General features: G+C 39.4%; 2 pseudogenes; one reads left to right on the top strand and one right to left on the bottom strand.

Moving 5' to 3' along the window:
• Positions 1 to 1,794: 1,794 nt before the first annotated feature.
• On the top strand, positions 1,795 to 15,167 carry LOC102850125 (annotated as a pseudogene).
• Positions 15,168 to 16,043: 876 nt separating this feature from the next.
• Positions 16,044 to 18,216, bottom strand: LOC102871319 (annotated as a pseudogene).
• Between the last annotated feature and the right edge of the window lie 2,078 nt (positions 18,217 to 20,294).

Genomic DNA, 20,294 nt, shown 5'->3' with positions numbered 1-20,294 from the left:
CCACAGACCTCTGGGAACTGTAGTCGGTACCTGCAGTGGTAGCAGACAGGAAGGCTGAATGATTTGATTTATTAAGAAAAACCAGTAGGGAATGTAAAAATCAAACCTCAGCTTATGTTAAAGTGCAGCTACTTCTGCCCCTCCTCCTTCGGACCAAGTGCATTGCTCCCCCTCCTTCTGCCTGCCTGGCTACCTTATCTCATATAGAGGCAAAATATTCTTCTTTGTAAAGGCATAAAAAAACTTCCCTGCATTCCTGTACCTGAAGGTAACTACTCACCAGTCAGACTCCAACAAGTCTCCAGGCTACCCCTCCCCCCGGGCAATGGTCAACAGATCGAATGCAAGCCATTATACCAGCTGCTTTAAATAGCCAACCATAGCTCAATTAGTTAGACAAAGAAGCAAAAAAGGTATAAAAGGAGAAAGCTGGCTTTGTCTGGGGCTCTCACATGGATGCTGCTGTTTCAGTCCATGAGGGCCCTAGTTCGAACTTGGAATAAACTTTGTTAATTTGGCTAATTGGCTCGGTGATCTTTTCTGGGGACCCACTCCATTACACTCACCATTCCCTCCTTGAAGGGGTCACAGTATATCCCAGAAAAACTCAAAGAGGAGTCCTGTGTATCTTCAGGCAGCACAGGCAGAGAGGGGCAACTACCCAGCCACACTCTCCTGTTGCTATTCCTTGGATCTGTTCATTGTCACCTTAGGGGGCTCATAGTGTCAGCCTGAAAGATTGTCCACATTGGGCTCTAGAGAACCGATGCCTGAAAGGCTGGGGGTGCATGTGAAAGTGGTGGCACAGAGGAAGAGGTTCCAGCCTATCCAGGTGGCCGAGAGCCAGCAGTTCTTATGCTGTTGGGTCCTCCTCTCTTCTCCCTGGTTTAGGTTGGGAGCCCTTGGTGGTAGTATCCTTCAATTGCAGATTCCCCTCGGATCCTCTTGGACTTTGGTGCAGCTGAGAGGGTCAGGCATCTGGGATGTGTGTCCGAGGGCTGGAAACCAGGTTGGCATGGATCCAGCGCATCCTTGGAAAGTAGGATGGTGATTCCGGGCACATTCTTTTTTTGGGGGAGAGGGGTGTTGTTTGTTTGTTGTTTTTTAATGAAAGTTTACAGAGACTTAGGGTTTCCAGTCATTCATTGTTGCACTTTTCTCCCTCCCCACGTCCTCCCCCCAATTAACTTTTCTCCTTGATAAGTAAGAGAACTCTTTCATTGTTATGCAATCCCTCCCCCCAAGTCCACTGCACTGTGCAGCCTTCGTTCTGGACTCCTGCCATGACAATAATACCAAATCATATATACCTTTTAAACAGTTCTCTCCCTCATCTGTTGCAATGCAGTATACATTATTCTTCTTCTTCTCCTCTGTCTTCCCTCAACCCTAATGTCAGTTCTAATCTACAATAGTGGCCCTATGAGTCTGGGCACATTGTTGAGTACGCTGAGCTGGGCGGGCAGGCAGCTTCCCGGGTGGCTGGCCCGGGATGGGCTCCAGGCCCTGCCACACCTCGGCATGCTCTGCTCTGCTAGCGAGCCTCATTGAGGATCTCGGTGCACGTGACGGGGGTGGGGGGGCACCGCAGCCACTAAAGACGATGGCACTAGGCTCTGGCTGCGCTTGCTGTGGGTGGTGAAGGTCAGCAGGTTCCAGGCCTTGTTTCCCTCCTTGATCTTCATGGGCACTGCTCCCGGCGCTGAATCGGAAAAGGGGCCGTAGTCCAGGCCTCCCACCCAGGCCCGGTTCTCCACCGAAGCCTCCTCGGAGTGCACCTTATGGACGTTCCCCATGGCGGGCTTCACCATGTGTCCGCTTCAACCTGGGGCCTGCAAGACCACTGGGCGAACCCTGCAAGGGTCGGTAAGGGTTCAGGAGAAAGGTAAACGTTGACAGGTGGTCTGGGATGGTGCGACCCTTGGTCCCTGCTTCTCTGTGGTGGGCGCTGCTCTACAGCGCCATAACATTTTTATCTAATAAAACAGATACAAAACACTTCTGAGAAACAAAAATGGGGTGGGAGGCACAGCACTCCGTGACCTTAAAACCTACTATACAGCAATGGTAACCAAAAACAGCATGGTACTGGTACAATGATAGGCATACAGACCAATGGAACAGAATTGAGAACCCAGCAATAGACCCAGCTATCTATGGTCTACTGATATTGACAAGGAAATTAAAGCAATCTAATGGGGAAAAGACAACCTCTTCAACAAATTTTGGTGCTGCCAAACCTGGTCTTCCACCTGCAGAAAGCTGAAACAGGATCCACATCTCACACTATACACAAAAATCAACTCAAGGTGGATCAGAGACCTGGGAGTAAAGCCCCAAATCAAAACATTCTTTTTAAATATATCTTTAAATTCATTTTAATGAAAGTTTACAGAAACTTAGGGTTTCCAGTCATTCGCAGTTGCACTTTTCTCCCTGCCCAGCTCCCCCCACCCCAATTCACTTTTCTCTTTGTTGAGTAACATAATATTCTTGAGCGACAAACTGGGATCAAGCTTAGGAGTGCTAGTTCAAGGTATAAAGAGACTGTCAAATACAATCAGAAATGCACAATCTAAAGAGGATAAAATTGATGCATGGGACCTTCTGAAGATTAAATCTCTATGCACATCAAAAACATTTCTCAACAGGGTGATAAGAAAACCTACAGACTGGGGACAAATATTTGGTAATTCCATCTCAGACAAAAGTCTTATAACAAAAGTTTACGTAATACTCTTGGGCCTCCACAAGAAAAAGACTGATAACCCAATTACAAAATGGGCAAAAGATGAGGAAAGAATTTTCACAGAGGAAGATATTCGAATGGCAAGCAGACACAAGAAGAAATGCTCCAGTCACTAGCAATAAGAGAAATATGCAAATGAAAACCACAATGAGGTACCATCTCACTCCAATGAGAGTGGCAAGGTTTAACAGGGCAGCAAGTAATAGATACTGGAGACCATGTAGTGAGAAAGGAACTTTTATACGTTGTTGGTGGGATTGTAAAATGGTGCAACCATTCTAGAAGGCAGTTTGGTGCTTCCTCGAAAACCTGAACATAGAAATTCCATATGACCTAGCTATTCCACAACTTTGAACTTTGAATATGAGAACTGAGGCACAAACTGAGATTTGTACACCATTGTTCATAGCAGCATTATTCACCATTGCAGGAACATGGAAACAGCCCAAATGTCCAAACACAAATGAATGGATTGAGAAATTATGGTACATTCACACAATGGAATACTATGCAGCACACAGGAGCAATAACTTTGTGAATTATTACCTAACTTGGGAGGAACTGGAGAGCATTATGCTGAGTGAACTCAGTCACATAAGGATAAACATTGCATAAAACCATGATTGTAGAATGAGTATAAGGATCCAGGAGGAGTGGGAGTGGAAGAGGCTGGAAGCAGAAGGATGTGGATGTGCAGGGGGAAGTGTGGATTAATCATTGCATTGTACAATTTGATGGGAGGGGATGAGGGAAATTGAAAGAATTTGTTCAAATTTGTATTTGAATTTTGTAAATAAACTAGTAAAAAATTAAAAAAAAGAAAAAAATTTTAAAAAGGAAGACATATACATAGATAGGGAACTGCCAGATCTCGAGGAGAATTTAGAAAGGATCATGTCTCCAGGGATATCATTGCTGATGTCAGATGGATCCTGGATGAAAGTAAGGAATATCAGAAGAATGTCTATGCTTTATGGACGATGCAGTGGCATCTGACTGTGGATCATAACAAGTTGTGGCTGACATTGAGAAGAATGGGAATCCCAGAGCATTTAATTATGAGTATGCAGAACCTATACCAGGAAGCTGTTGTACAAACAGAGCATGGGAGCACTGCATGGTTTAAAATTAAAAAGCATTGTATTTTTTCTCCATACCTATTCAATCTGTATGCTGAGCAAATTATTCAAGGAGCTGAACTCTGTGAAAAGGAGTGTGGCATCAGGATTGGAGGGAGAGTCATCAATAAACTGCATTATATGGATGGCATAACCTTGCTTGCTGAAAGTGAGGAGGGCTTGAAGCACTTGTTGCAGAAAATCAAGGAATGTAGCCTTCGGTATGGATTGTATCTCAATGTCAAGAGAACAAAGATTCTTACTACTGGACATGACAGGCAACATCATGATGGAGAGAGAGGAGACTGAGACTATTAACAGCTTTATCTTAACACCCTTGGTATGAGCAGTGAGGAAATTAGGAGACACATTGCACTGGGAAAATCTGCAGTTAGGGTTCTCTCCAAATTACTGAGGAGTAATGATGTCACTCTGATGACTACGATGGGTCTGATTCAGGCCATAGGCTTTTCAGTCATTTGCTATGTATCTTAGAGCTGGAATATGAATAAAGACGGCAGGAAAAGATTTGACACCTTTGAGCTGTGGTGTTGGAGGAGAGCACTGAACATTGCATGGATGGCCAAAGAAGAAACAGATATATCTTGGAGAGGGTGCAGCCAGAGTACTCTTTGAAGGCAAGAATGATGAGGCTTTGCCTCACATACTTCGGACATGTTGCTAGGAGGGTTTATTTCTTGGAGAAGGATGTGATGTCGGGAAGGGTGGAGGGTTGGTGAAGGTGAGGAAGATTCTCAACCTGATGGATTGACATGATGACTGCTGCAATGGGCTCTTGTATGTCAGAAAGTGTGATGATGGCACAGGATAGAACAGGATTCAGATCTTTTGTTAATAGGATTACTATGAGTCCTACTTGACTCGATGGCACCTAACAACAACACCACTCACAATTACTTGCTATGCATCAGAATGCTGGACAATAACTAGGGATGATAGAGAATTAATACCTTTGAGTTTGGCTGCTGGAGTATTGAATATACCATGGACTGCTAAGAGAACAAATGGGTTCATCCTTGAGAGAGAGAGAAACCAGGCTGCTCCTTGGAGGCAAGAATTCTGAAGCTCCATCTGACATACTCTGGGCATGTTGGAAGGAAGGACCAGTCCTTGAAGAGGGACATCATACTTGGGCGGGTGGAGGGACAGTGCAAGAGAGGAAGACCCTGAATTGAATGGATTGGATTCAGTAACTGTGTCAGAGATAATGAGGTTGGTACAGAATAGAATAGGGTTCAGAACTATTATACATAGGGCCACTATGTCACAAGTGAGTCGACGGCACTTAACAACATTTCTTCTTCTTACCCTTTACTTTTTTTTAAAAAATTTTTATTTTTTAAAATGTTTTATTTTTAAAAAATTTTTTAAATAGCATTCAGTTTATTACAACTATTTGGTATTAGCTTCCCATATTTCTCCCCTTTTGTTTTTATCATAATTATGTTATCATCTAGATGAGCATCCTTTATAGACAAACTAATAAATAAAACAAATTAAACATAATAAGCTCAAAGAAATACTTTAAAAAATCTCCATATGATCAGAAGGATTCATGTTGAATATTCTTTAAAGTCTATTTTAATTGTCCTATTGCCACAGTGCTTGTCAAAACCAGTTCTGATTAATCTCCTTTGTCAGTGTGTCCTTTGCCATTCCCTATCACTCCTCTCTGAGAGAGATTTCACCCTGATTCATAAGGAAAAGGGGACAGTGTATTCTCTTAGCTACTTCTTGCTGAAGAGGGACGCTGTAGGTTTCAGGGTGAAGATCTTCTCTCACTACTCTAAAAGGCCCCTTTGGCAATAAGAAACACATAGACTATTGTGGAGATTGATTTTGGAATTTAGATCCACTGTTATCAATTGTGCTTAGCCATACATGTTCATATCCTTGAAGATGCATCATGGCTCAACTATGTCGTTTATTGTTCTTAAGTCCTGGACCAAATTCCATCTACCACTGGGTTGTTTTACAGCTCAGAAGTCCACATGCAAGGCAGAGATGAAGGAAGGAACTGCTTATGAGGTTTTCCGTCAATGCCCACAATAAGAAATAGTGGAAAGAGTTGGGACCTCAGAAGGCTTTCTGGACCAAATAATAGGCTCTTTTGTCCAGGAGTAAACAAACATACTTACCAGTAATGTTAATGCTCACCCACGACTCTTCTGGGATGATCTGAATCATTGAAGCATCCTCCTTCGTTTCCAGCTGGGAGCTGGGCCTGTCAGACCTGTCAGCCACAAGGACCTGATGTGGGCCACCCTTGGCCAAGTGTCTTTCAGATCCACACTTAAAGCAAGTGAGTGGGAGCTTCCTCTCTACTCCCTTGCCTATCTGTGGATCTCTTCTGTGACACTGCCTGCTGAAGTGGCCCAGCTTTCCACAGTGGAAGTAATTCTGAACTCCTTTATTACATTTTGGTGACATTGTTTATGAGTAAGACTTCCTTTTCCTGACACAGGCCCTAAACTGGCAGCAATAGCTGCCCCAATAATTTTGGACACTCTCTGGTCTTTTCTCTTCCATTTAGATCTCAGTTGTTAAAAGAGGGAAAAATTTAAACAAATATATAACAAATAATTTTGAACAATATAATCTTTTAAATTTAAGGCTAGAAATATTATCAATATGATCATTTCCAATCCAGAGATACATGTTCTGATGCAGTTCCTATTTTCCATAAATGGTTTTGATAAGAAGAATATTGTAAATGTGGATACAGTTTCCACTATTCCTCCTCCATTCCATGAAATAGTGTTATTAACATGAGCAGTTATAAATCCATTGCCTTCCTTACTCTAACCTAATTTTTTTAACATTTAAATTTATTATTAATTTCAGTAAAAATTTACAGAGAGTTTGCATTTCCATTTATTCACTGTTGCACATTTCTCCCCTCCCAACCCTCCCCCCTAGAACACTACCCTCTTTGAAAAGTAAAAGAAAAATTCTTTCATTGGTTTACAAACCCTCCCCCAGGTCCACTCCACCATGTAGCTTTTGCTCTAGACTCCTGTCATGACAAAAATACCTAATCACATATCCCTTTTAAACAGTTTTCTCCATCATCTGCTTCAATGCAGTATACATTATTGAACCCATCTTTCTCAGTCTCTCTCCAACCCCAAGGTCAGTCCTGTTTTACAACAGTGGCACCATGCAGTATTTGTCCTTTTGTGACTGAGATACCTCCCTCAGCATAATGTCCTCCAGAGTCACCCATTTTGAATAATATTGCATGAGTTCCTTGTTTTTTAGTGCAGCATAGTATTTCATTGTGTGAATAAACCACAGCTTCTATATTCAATTGTTTGTTGATGGGCACTTAGGTTGTTTCCAACTCCTTGCTATTGTGAACAAAACTGCGATAAACAAGGGTATGCATATATCTGTTTGGATGTCAGTTATGGTCTCTTTGGGGTATATTCCGAGTTGTGGAATTGTTGGGTCAAATGGTATCTCTATTCGCAACTTTTTGAGAAAGACCCACACTGCCTTCCACAGTGGTTGCACCATTTTACACTCCCACCAATAGTGAATAAGGGTTCCAGTTTCTCCACATCGTTACCATTTGTTGCTTAATGTTCTGTTAATTTTTGCTATTCTGACTGGGTTGAGATGATATCTCATAGTTGTTTTAGTTTGCATCTCACCGTGAGGGCCAATAGGCAACATAAGGATGATAAAGAAAAGATTGAAATGGTCAACAATACTTGGATCCACAATCAACATCCTTGGTAGCAGCAGTCAAGAAATCTGAAGAGATGTTGAATTGGGAAAAGCTGCTGCCAAGGACCTCTCCAAAATTCTAAAGTAAAACGATGTACGTTTACAGGTGTAAACTTAGAGGTTAAGTCTAAGGTGTACCTGATTCAGGCTATTATATTTTCAGTTGCTTCTTATGCATCTGAAATTTGGACAATGGATAAAAATGACAGAAGAAAAGATGCTTTTGAATTGTGTTGGTGAAGAGTATTTAATATCTCATGGCCTACCAAAACAATAAGCAACTCTGTCTTGAAGGAAGTACAACCAGGGTGCCTTAGAGGGAAGAATGATGAAATTTTGACTCACTTTGGGCATATTTTTATATTGTCCTTGGAGACATAAATCATTCTGGGAAAAGCAGAGAGTCAGTAAAAGAAATGAAGACCCTCAGTGAAATAAACGGAGACAGTGAGTACCACAATGGCTTGAGATCATGAGGATGGTTCAGGGTAGAGCAAGGTTAATATGTGTTGTTCATAGGGTCACTATGAGTTATAGTTGTTATAGTAATAGGACTTTATAACAACAACAACAACAATGCTTTGTTTCCCATATTTACATCCCGTTCCCTAATTATTATCAATATATCTTGATTTCATGTTTAATCTCTTTGAAATTGTAGAAATTGGTTGAAATTTCTCAATTTCTTCATCTTTGGCTTAAATAGTTTGTGCATATATTTGAATAATATCTGTGTTAACGTGTCTCCTTTGTATTAGTATGGATTATCCCATCACTGGCAACATTATACTTTTGGGCAAATTTGAAATGTGCTTTTTGATGATAATTCCTGTTAAATGTGTCATTCTGGGCATAATAGATTTTATGACTGACTCAAAATAGTTTTGAGTCATTAATAGTTTATTTCAGGTCTTTAATGCCTAGGATAGCAATCTTTTTGCATTGTTTCATTTTTTTCAAACTTCTAATTTTCCAAGATTCATCCTATGTACATTCTACATCCTAATTATTAATAGATGTATAACACTTTTTCTCCTCACTTTGATCCATGCCATATCAACAAGTAAATGTTCATGGTATGGTTTTTAAATTCATGTGGGAAAGACTCAAAGTCATATTTTTTATTCTTTCGACTAGTTTTCATTTTCTTCAGCTTCTGTTTGGACTTGCACATGAGCAATTGATGAACCGTTCCACAGTCAGCACCTGGCCTAGTTTTGACAGCTGATACTGAGCTTCTCCAATGACCCTTTCTATAAATGCAGTCAACCTGAGTCCTGTGCAGCCCATCAGGCATAATCTATTGTGTAAAATTTCCCTTTGTGTGTTTTTTTAAAAAGGTATTTATTTGTGATGAGTAAATCATTAAGCTTGCAAAATGCCATCATTTCATTTCTCATTGTATCCAACTTTTTCATTCCACTCCCCAGTAATTATTAATGTACCTTGATTGCATGTCTGGTCAATTTTGGACTGCAAAAATTGGTACAAATATTCAATTGCATCTTCTTTGGCTTTAGTTGTTGGTGTATATAATATAATAAATAATAATCATAGTAACTTGCCTTTCTTGTGTGTATATGGATAGTACCATGTCACAACATTATACTTTAGGATAGATTTTGAAATTATCTTTTTCACTATGAATGCAACACCATTCTTTCTCAGTTTCTCATTTCTGGCATAATAGATCATGTAATTATCTGATTTAAAATGGCGTATATCATCCATCTCAGTTCACTAATGCCTAGAATGTCAATGTTCACATGTTCAATGTCATTTTTTACACCCTCCAGTTTTCCTACATTTGTACTTTGTACATACCACATTGGCATCCACTTCCTGAACTGAACAACATGCCCCTGGAAACTATGAACTTTGAGAAACAGTGGTAGTTATACAAAGGCTTCAGGTCTTTTGTTCATAGGGTTGCTATGAGTCATGCTTGACTCAATGGCAATCAACAATGCAACAACAACATGCTACATGCCAGTTATCAAAGAGTGCTTGCAGATGTTTCTTCTTATTTTGAGTGACTTTCAATCTGGCCTCTACCTCTAAAAATGTGTGTGTTCTTCATAGGGTTTTCAGAGGCCTGTTATTTTAAAAGTGGATGGCCAATCTTACTTCCTCATCTGTCTTAATATGGGAGCTCTGCCGAAATTTATCAACCATAGGTGACTCTTCTGGCATTTTGAAACATCAGTGGTGTAGCTTCCACAAACCACAGCAAGCCACATGTTACTGAGTTAAGCAAACTGACAGAAAAGTGCTACACTAGTAAGAGAATGATGGAGAGAGCAAAAAGCTATTAAAACAATAGAGGAGGAATACAAAACTGGATCTCAAAAGAGACTCTGAAAATTACATTAGAGCATCAAGAAGCAAAACAAAGGGGGTAAATAATTTGTTCAACATACAGATGGAATAGGTATGGAGAAAGGATGCTTTCAATATGGATTGAGGCTCAATATCAAGAAAACAAAGATTCCCACCACTGGGCCAATTGGCAGCATAATGATGGATGGGTGAAGAGATTAAGATTGTTAACAGCTTTAGTTTGCTTGGCTCCAACACTCTTGGCACTAGCAGCCAGGAAATTAAATGACATATTGCAATGGGAAAGTCTGCTGTTAGGGATCTCTCCAAAGTACTGAAGAGCAATGATGTCACTTAGAGACTAAGGTATGCCTGATACAGGCCATGGTCTTTGAGAGCTGGACAATGACTAGGGATCACAGAAGGAGAATTGATGCCTTTGAGCGGTGGTGTTGGAGAAGAGTATTGAATATACCACAGACTGCTAAGAAAATGAACAGGTTCATCCTAGAGAGGGTTAAACCAGGGTGCTCCTTGGAGGCAAGGATTCTGAAGCTTCATCTGACTTATTGGACATGTTGCAAGGAGGGACCAATCCTTGGAGGGGGACATCATACTTGGGAGGGTGGAGGAGAGGAAGACCCTCTATGAGATGGATTGATTCAGTGACTGGGGAAATCGGGATAGGTATATCAGAGACAGTGAGATTGGCACAGGATAGAGCAGAGTTTAGGGCTGTCGTGTATAGGGTTGCTGTGAGTCACAGGTGATTCAATGGAACGTAACAGCAACAACAGTATTTCTTTGCTCTGTTTGGACTACACCTTCTTGGTCTAGAGATATAGGATTCATATGAGCAAAATACTGGGATCCCAGCCTTCACAATATTAGCCATGGTTTGTCGTGATCTACACAAATTCCTTTACATAGTCAATAAAGCATAAATAGACGTTCTTCTGGTATTCTCTTCTTTTAGCAAGGATCCATCTGACATCAACAATATCCTCCTGATTGAATTTCTAGCAGTTCTCTGTCGATGGAGTGTTCTAGCCATTTTTTTTATGTATGCAGTAATATTTTGCTTACATGTAGTATTATTGATCCTGTTTGACAATTTATACATTTTGTTGGACATCTTTCTTGAGCTTGAAAACCAATATGCATTTCTTCTAGTCAATTGACAAGCTAGTTGACAAATTTCCTAGCACAGCCAGGTGAGCACATTCAGGGCTTGCATATGTTATTTTAAACATGTCTGTTGATAGCCCATCAATTCCTGGGGCTTTACTTTTTGCCAATTTTTTTGTAAAGTTTGAACTTCTTCCTTTATCACCACTGGGGCTTGATTATAGGATACTGAAGTATTTCAGTGCCAATTTTTGGTAGAGTTATTATGTGTATTCCCTCCATCTTTTTTTCTTAATGTTTACTGAATTATTCAGTATTTTTGCCCATGAAATCTCTCAGTATTCAAGTTTGTGGCTTGAAATACGAGCAAATTATAACACTGTAAATAATAGGAACCTCAGAACACTTAATTGCATTGAAGGAGAATCATACATAAATCAAGAAGAAGTCATTAGAATAGAATAAGCCTGCGGTTCTTGGGCCTGGTATTAATTTATGTTCATAATTAACATTCTACTAAGTGGTACTGCACTGATATGCCAATTTGCTGTACTGAGGAAAATTGGGTTTCTGTGATACTCAACACTGTGCCATTGGTATCTCAAATGTCATAATGGTTACCCATGCTGGACAGTGTTTGGTGGAGCTCCAAGATTAAGAACGGCTTGGAAGCAGGAATGGCATCCACTTCCTAAACAACATGCCTCTGGAAACCCTGTGAACTTGGAGAAATGACGATACTTATAAAATAGGTTTAAGGCCCTTTGTTCATATGGTTGCTATGAGTCATGATTTCACTTGACAGCATTTAATGACAACAACTTGGTTTAATATCAGGAAAGGTTTATTACTGGGTTGTATTCTTTCACTTTATCTCTTGAATTCACTGTATGGAATTGTTATTGTTGGTAGGTGCTATTAAGTAAAATATTCCTCATAGTGACTTTATGAACAACATATTGAAACCATGCTCTATCCTGTGCCATCCTCACGATTTCCACCATGCTGAAGTCCATTGTTGCAGTCACTGTGTCAATTAATCTTCTTGAAAGTCTTCCTCTCTTTTGCTCTGATATTTTACTTTTTCAAACTTGTTATCTTGTTCCAAGGACTGATACCTTCTGACAACATTCCCAGAGTATGTGAGATAAAGTTTCATCATTTCATCCAGATGCCAAATAAATGTGTTCTGACAGTTAAAAAAAAAAAAAGTTTCATCATCTTTGCCTCTAAGGGCACCTTGGTTGCAATTTTGTTATGATTGAGTAGGATCCACAAAAGTAAGGAAGAAAAGTATGTCCTTTGCACATGAGATACCAGCACTGAAACTCCTCAATCCAGGAGACACACATCAGAGCTTTAATACAAGAGGGATAGCATTAAATAGAAGCAGTGGCATAAAAACACAATGGCAGAAGCAGGAGATTACAATGAGATTGAGTAATGGGCATTCTCAACCACTGATCAAGAAGACTGAGTGGCTTCAGACAAGAGATCTGCTAACAGAGTGGGGATGCCCACAGTCACGTGCCAAAGTACCTAGGCTGGCTGACCTATGGAGCCAGAACTGAACACTTTTGAGTCAGGCTTATTGGTAGAGTTGGGTGTTTGGGGCACTTACATTTGCAAAACTAAAAAAAAAAACACCAAACCAAACCAAACAAAACAAAAAAATCCTTTCTAACACTTTCCTGAGCAGGACAGCATTCAGTTCAAGGGACCAAGGGCCACAAGGATATTTGCTTTTGGATATAGCTGAAAAGAAGCTGCCCTGATTGAAAAATTGTATCCTGAGTGATTTCTGATCCTGAAATTGTAACTCCTTACTTTTTTAAAAATAAAACCCATATCTACACGTATAGTCCGTGAGTTCTCTGTGGCCATTGCAATGAGTAATCAAATACTCCAGAGTAGTAGAGAATATCATACTAAGAATAGTTGGTGTCAAAAATAGTTAAAATGATTAGAGGGATAAAGTATGTCTGACCATCACTTTGGTAGCAATTAGCTTTGGGCTAATGCTAATAGTGATTCTTAAACCACCTGATCATGAAGTTAGAGGTAGCCTGATGTCATCCCTATGCCATGTTTTGATTCATTGTTGTTAATTGCTGTGAGTTGAGCATGAATCATAGTGACCCTATGAACAAAAGGCCTGAAGCCTTTCTATAACTATCATCATTTATCAAAGTTCAAAGAGTTTCCAGAGGCATTTTGTTTAGGAAGTGGATGCCACTTTTGCTTCCAAAACACATGTGTAAAATATTTAACAATCATAAAATTTTACTCTGACAATGAAGAGAATTTGGAATTTTGCTACTTGTGATAATAACTGCACTTAAGGAAGGTTCTGGATCGTCTACATTATCCCTGGAATGGAGATAGTAGTCAGAAAACGATGAGAGCTGTCTGTATGATTCTTTTCAATTGGGTTGTGTGTGAATGTGTGTTGTTTGTAGGTGGTGGGGTTTTTTTTCTTTTTTGGTAGCAACGTGTCTGCTAATCAACTTTAGGAAAGTATTCAGCACATCTTCAAGGAATCGAGACTGATTTATTTTAGAAAAAAACCCCTCACCTAATCCTTTCACTGTAAAAAAAAAAAAAGAAGACAAATTAACAACTTCTTTCCTTACTTTTCCTGATTATATCTTCAAAGTTTGTTAAATCCTGATCTGTCAGTTCCCCTTCTTTGTGTGTTCCACATTTTAGGTGTAAGGTCTAAATTCACTGTTCTTATGATGCAGATACTTTTTTTTTTCACTGACATCTCGCATCAGATTATTCTGATAAAATTCTTATAATGTGTTCAAATAATTCCAATACTTTTTTTCACATCCTCTGCATGCATCCCCCCTTAAATTTCTCCTTGGAGGTTGAGCTAATAATAAGATGTACAATAGCAACACACACACACACACAAACACACACACACACACACAAGATGGTCTTAAGTGGAGTTTGTTGTAAGTCTAATACACCACAAGTTGGGGACTATCTAATTCAAGTATCTATTGTATTTTTGACACTAGTCCAGGCATTAGACTAAAACAATGAATACAATAGAGAAAAACAATTTTGTCTTCTTAGAACTTATATTCTAGTATTAAAAATAAATACTCTTACTGGAAACTAAACTCAACAATTCAGACAAAGTTAGAACAGGTAAGTGTAGGTAGAAAGCATAGTAGAAACAGGATCAATAGTATTTCTTTAAAAAATTCATTTTCTATTTAAAAATAGAAAATTATTATTACATTTCTTCTTATTAACAAATCTTTATTTTGATTAACAAATAAATGCAAGGAGCTGAATGCAACAAGTGACATTATTACCATCCCCGCTGATTGGGAAAGGCAGGTGGTCTGCCAAATTCTTGTCTTCTATGCTCCGGCCCTGGGAGGCTGTCCTCACCACCAATTGGGGGAGACAGCATAAAAATTTTCATAACAAATTTGCATAGTACAGTTGTGCAAAATAATGCTGGAGCTGGAGGAGCCTTTTTGTGCAGAGATACTCCTGAGAATAACTGAGATACTCCTGAGTATAACTCAGATACTCCATTTGATTTCACACCAGAGAACAATAAGAGGATAGAAGCAATAGTAAAAAATTACCCAGAAGGACATAAAGCAGCCGCTCAGCTTCCTCCAGTCTTGGATTTAGCACAAAGACAGAGTGGATGGTTGCCTATCTCCTGTATGGACAAGGTTACAGAAGTTTTGCAAGAACTTCCAATGAGAGTGTATGAAGTAGCAACTTTTTATACAATGTGTAATCAAAAGCCAGTTAGAAGGTATCACATTCAGGTCTGCAATATACTACACCATGTATGCTTTGAGATTCTGACAGCATACTGGAAGCCAATGAACGAAAGCTTGGACTACACTTTGAAGAGACTATGCCTGACCAGCTCTTCACTCTTACAGAAGTGGAATGTCTAGGTGTTTGTGTAAATGCATCAGTGGTTCAAATAAATAAACAACTACTATGAGGCTCTGACACTTAAGGATAGTGGAGAAATTATTGGGGACTTCAAGGCTGGCAAGATGCCAAAACCTGGGCCAAGGTCTGAATGCTTCTCTTGTGAACCATTTCTTTGAACCACTCAAATGACCTGGCTTTTGTGTACAAGCAGCTATGTCGTGTCACTGGACAAATACAACACTCAGGTGGCGTAGTCTTTAAGGAGTTGTACTGCTAACTCAAAGGTCTTGCTTTTCTGGTCTGAATCCATTAGCCACTCCCCAGTAAAAAGATGTGCAATCTCCTCCTCCCATGTGATTTATACTCTCTGAAAACCCACTGGACAGTCAGTAGAAAATTGGTTCCAACTTGACAGTGTTGAGGGGTTTTGGGGTCTACTTTTTGTTCAGGACTGACAATGTTTCAAATACTGAGTAAAAAAACAAAATTAAGTATATAATGACACTAATTATAAACCTATCGATAGTCATAGAAAGGCTTCAGGCCTTTTGTTCATAGGGTCACTATGAGTCGTGCTCAACTCGAAGACAATCAACAACAGTATTGTTTTGGAAGTAGAAACGTGATACTAGTCATTATAGTTTTGGGCACATTATTAAACGATTGCAAGCACAAAACCAAAACCAAAAAAAAAACATTATTACCATCCCTTTCAGATGTAGAAGCAAACTGTCAGAAGAGTTGAATAATTCACCCAAATTAGTGACAGTATAGGGACAAAGCTGGGTCCTCTGATGTCTGTCTCTTACCTTCTCTGTGAATCATATCTGTTCTCAAATGACACAAAGAAAACAGACTCAGGAAAAAATATGAAGCTTTATTTTCTGTTTACAGTAATGAAGAGTGGATAAGAAAATTGTGTGAATTACTTTTGCTGAAATAAGGAAATATCTGTATTTTCCTATATTCTTCCCACACACGTGCTAACATTTCTACTGCCAAAAGACTAAAACTTGATAACATGAGATGTAGAATGAATTGTAGACATTTTCTTAACCTGAAGATAAAGTCTTAGTCTCCTTCTGTGGGACCAGAATGTTTTTGAAAGTACTTATGAAGTCCAATAGCTAACAGTAAAAATAAAACAGAAAAAACAAGAATCACAATTACTGGCAAGAAATACATTCTCTTGGCAGATGCTGGACCACTGTCAACACTACCCCCATAGCCTTTGTGCAAGCAGTAGGGTGGGGACCACCCATCACTACAATGACAGTGATGTTTATTATTGCAAATCCCCTTCATGTTACACGTCTCAGACAGGCAGATTTGGGACAAGAGAGACAAACTAACACACTTTTTGTGTATACAGATTTTTCCTGGACCACACACTGTGCCATCTTTTACTTCTCCAACATCTGGTGTATCTGTCCCTACATGATAGTCAATACCCCAGCAACTGACACCATTGATGAAAGTGTGCTGCAAAGCAGAATACTCATACAGGTAGGGAATTTCTCTCACATTTTCACACTGCACTTTCCCACAGAGTATGTTAGAGGAGTTACATTTTAGGTATGTTGTGCCATTTATGCCACAATGCCCAAACCTATTTCCCTGGGAGTTGATTTCTTTGTAGCAACTCTCAGGTGCACTCTTGGTACCTTTGCCAAAAATTTCTCTACACTGTTTGTCGTGGTTATTACATCTCTTCTGATAACAGTAGGCACTATTGCTACAAAGCATCCCATCTTGCACATATTCATCTTCTGGACACTGATGAGACGTCCCGTTGCACCACTCTGGAAGATCACATTCCCCGACCTTTTTTCTACACAGTTCCCCGGATGGCATGAACTTGCAGTCTTTGCAACAAAGCCCAAATGCACAAGTAGCCCCAGGACTCAGAGTACAGTTTGACAGACAACACGGATCTTGTTCACACTGCTGTACAGATCCACAGTCACACTCCTCTTCTTCTTCAACCACAAGGTTCCCACAGCGCTTTAACATAAAGAATTCCCCTGGTCTTGGGGAATTGTGCAGACATGATCCTTGGTTTAAAGTGGTCTTCCTAAATTGAGAATAACTGCAATCAGTGAAACTCTTGGCTACTACCCTGACAGCATTCATGATGCAAGCATTTTGCTCACATAAACAGAATTCTTCATCATGCTGCATCCCTAAAGTATGACCTAACTCATGGGCCACAGTGAGTGCAAAAAGAGACCAGGAGTCTCCTTGAAAACTGTTAACCCCACAATTAATAGGAGAACGACATATTCCTGCAACATAAGCTAAACCAAATATGTTTTTAAATGAATACTTTGTGAAAAGATGTGCAGCATCATGTTGAAGCTTGGAAAGACTTATTTGTTTCCAGTGAGAGAAATCCTCCAGAACTTGCTCTATGCTTTTTAATGGGAAAATGTTTCCTTGATTCCAAATAGTAATTCCCATTAAGATCACGTAAGTATTCAACTGCTGATAAATTGAGTCCACTATATTGACAACATGTAATACATCTTCCTGCACCTTTGAGAAGTTACTTTCAGAATAAATGAAGAAATCATTGTCTACTACCACAGCAAGTTCCAGAAAACACAAATGGGCCCACAAGTCATTAATATAATTTTGTTTCAGAATTGAGTTCTCAGTCTCTAGATATTCCAATTGTTGGCTTCCTCTTTCCTCTTCTGTTAAACCACATCTTAAGAGTGGGAATTGTATCTCATCGCTGTTTATCTTATAAATCAAGTGTTCAAACTTGGTAGAAGGCCTCATGGGCTTGATTTCATAAGTGAAGTCATTTATTTGTAGCACCCCCTGAAAGCCCCCAAAACAATCATTAAAAACAACCAAGGATTCAAAAATCCCATCCACATAACCATGATAGTAGCAATCATCATAGACAAAGGGCTGATCCTCAAGGAGAGTATGCTGGTCTGTGTAGGTGAACAGTGGCAAATGTCTGGAAACTAAGAACTTTTTGGCCTTGATGTGGATAATATATTTCTGACCCCCAAAGGGCAGGCTGTAGGAGAACCAGCCTAAAACTTTTGTACCTTTTCCACTGTTAGAGAGCTTCAAGGGGATGACCACTTCTGGGGGGTTGAGGTGTTGGTAGGTCCCAGCTTGAGAGAAGTCAGAAAGTGACAGAGATAATCCAAGCCAGAGTAACATGAGAACACCTCTCAAGTATACTGCAGCTTCATGAATAATCATTATAGAGTCATCTGTCCATAGAAAAAGAGGTCAGGCTGTGAAACACTGATGGTCTGGCTTCCCCCTCTGAACTGCTCAGTGTGCAGGGCTGATCTGTAAGGATCTGTGTCTTGGTTGAATTGGACCGTCAGAGTTGCGGCACTGAAAGTGAAAATAAAAAGGATGGACATTGTGATGGCATAAGGCAAAGAAGATGAGGGAGAGAAAGCATCAAGTAAGGTTAAGAGAAGATGAATCAAGGAAAAAAACCTTTAGATTTGCTAAATGAAGATGAGTTCCATGGGGATTATAGATAATATTGGTCATATGTAGATAATTGCTGAAGTTGGATAATGAATAATTTGGTCTTATTATACAATTATCTCATTTTTATGAGTATAAACATATTTATATTTTAAAAAATTAAAGACATTTAAGAATAGTGTGAATCTATATACCAACCTGTCCACAAGAGTGTTATTTTTTTTTTGGTGTTGTCAATTTGAGTGTGATTCAAAACAACACCATGGAAAACTATTGTCACAAGTTCTGACATTTCTGCAGTCACTGAGTCAATCTATCGGGTTGAGGGTCTTCATCTCCTTTGCCTTCCCTCCCCCTTTCTAAGCATGATACTACCCTCCAAGGAATAATCTCTCCTAGCAACATGGAAATGAGATGAAACTCATCTTTTCATCAAGGAGCACTCTGGCTGCACTTTCTCTGAGACATCTGTTTGTTCTTTTGGCAGTTCATGGGATATTCAGCACTCTTCTCCAACATAATAGTAAAAAGGCATTAATTCTTCTTCTGTCATCTTTATTTATAGTCCAGATGCACAGCAAGTGATTGAAAAGACCATGGCCTGAATCAGGTGCCCCTTAGTCCTCTAACAGACATCACTGCTCATCCATAATTTGGAGAGCTCACTGACTATAGACTTTCCTAGTGCAATGCATCTCCTGATCTCTTGACTGCTTTATCAAAAGTATTGCTTGTGGATTCAAGTAATATGAAATTGTTGACAGTCTCAATCTTTTCTCCATCTATCATGATGTTGCTTTTTGGTACAGTGGCAAGGGGTTTTGCTTTCTTGATGTTAAGATGCAATTCATAGTGAAAGCTGCAGTGTTTAACTTTCTGCAGCAAGTGCTTCAAGTCCTCTTCACTTTCAGCAAACAAGGTTATGTCATTTGCATAACAAGGTTATTGATGGGTCTTCCTCTAATCCTGAAACCCACATTCTTCTTCATAGAAACCATTTTCTCAAATAATTTGCTCAGCTTCATAGATTGAATAACTATGGAGTACAACCCTGACACACACCTTTCCTAATTTTAAACCATGTGTTTCCTTGCTCTGCTTGCATTACAGCCTCTTGGTCTCAGTATAGGTTTCACATGAGCACAATTAAGTGCTTCTCAATGTTAGCCATAATTTGTTGTGGTCTACACAGTGAAATGTTTTTGCATAGTCAATAAAGCACAAATAGACATTCTTCTGGTATCCTTTTCTTCCAGACAGGACCCATCTGACATTAGCTGGAACCTAAAAGGTTGGTAGTTAGGTCAACCCAGAAGCACCTCAAAAGAAATACCTGATGATTTACTTCCCCAAAAAATTCTATTTTAAATTCTATGGAGCACAGTACTACTCTGACACACATAGGGTCACAATCAGTTACAATGGCAATGAAAAAATTAATGCTTAATGTGTATACAATAAAATATATTAAAAAAGTACAGTAATGAAGTGCTTGGATTATAGGTGACTGCTACTTAATAGGTAACTCTGGTGGCTTAATGAATAAGGAGTTGTGCTGCGGATCCAAAAACAGGTAGTTCCATGGTAGAATGGTGAGCAATCTCTTCCAATGTGATTTGTAGCCTCTGAAAGTCAGCTATGTGAAGTCAGATCCAACTAACAAAACAATGAGTTGCATATTCAGTTTGGCACTTTAAATGTATTTATATTTGATTGTAATTTTTAGAAGGGAAAAAAGATTCATAAAAATTTGATGTTGGGAAATTGTCTAATCTGGAGACATCAAGAACAATTACAACCCTCCTTATGTCAGTATGCATTGGACCTGTGATTTA

Source organism: Elephantulus edwardii, unplaced genomic scaffold (assembly GCF_000299155.1).
Source record: "Elephantulus edwardii isolate Elephantulus edwardi_28Jun2011 unplaced genomic scaffold, EleEdw1.0 scaffold00037, whole genome shotgun sequence".
NCBI classification, from domain to species: Eukaryota; Metazoa; Chordata; class Mammalia; order Macroscelidea; family Macroscelididae; genus Elephantulus; species Elephantulus edwardii.
This window is presented reverse-complemented; position numbering and strand designations above follow the sequence as displayed.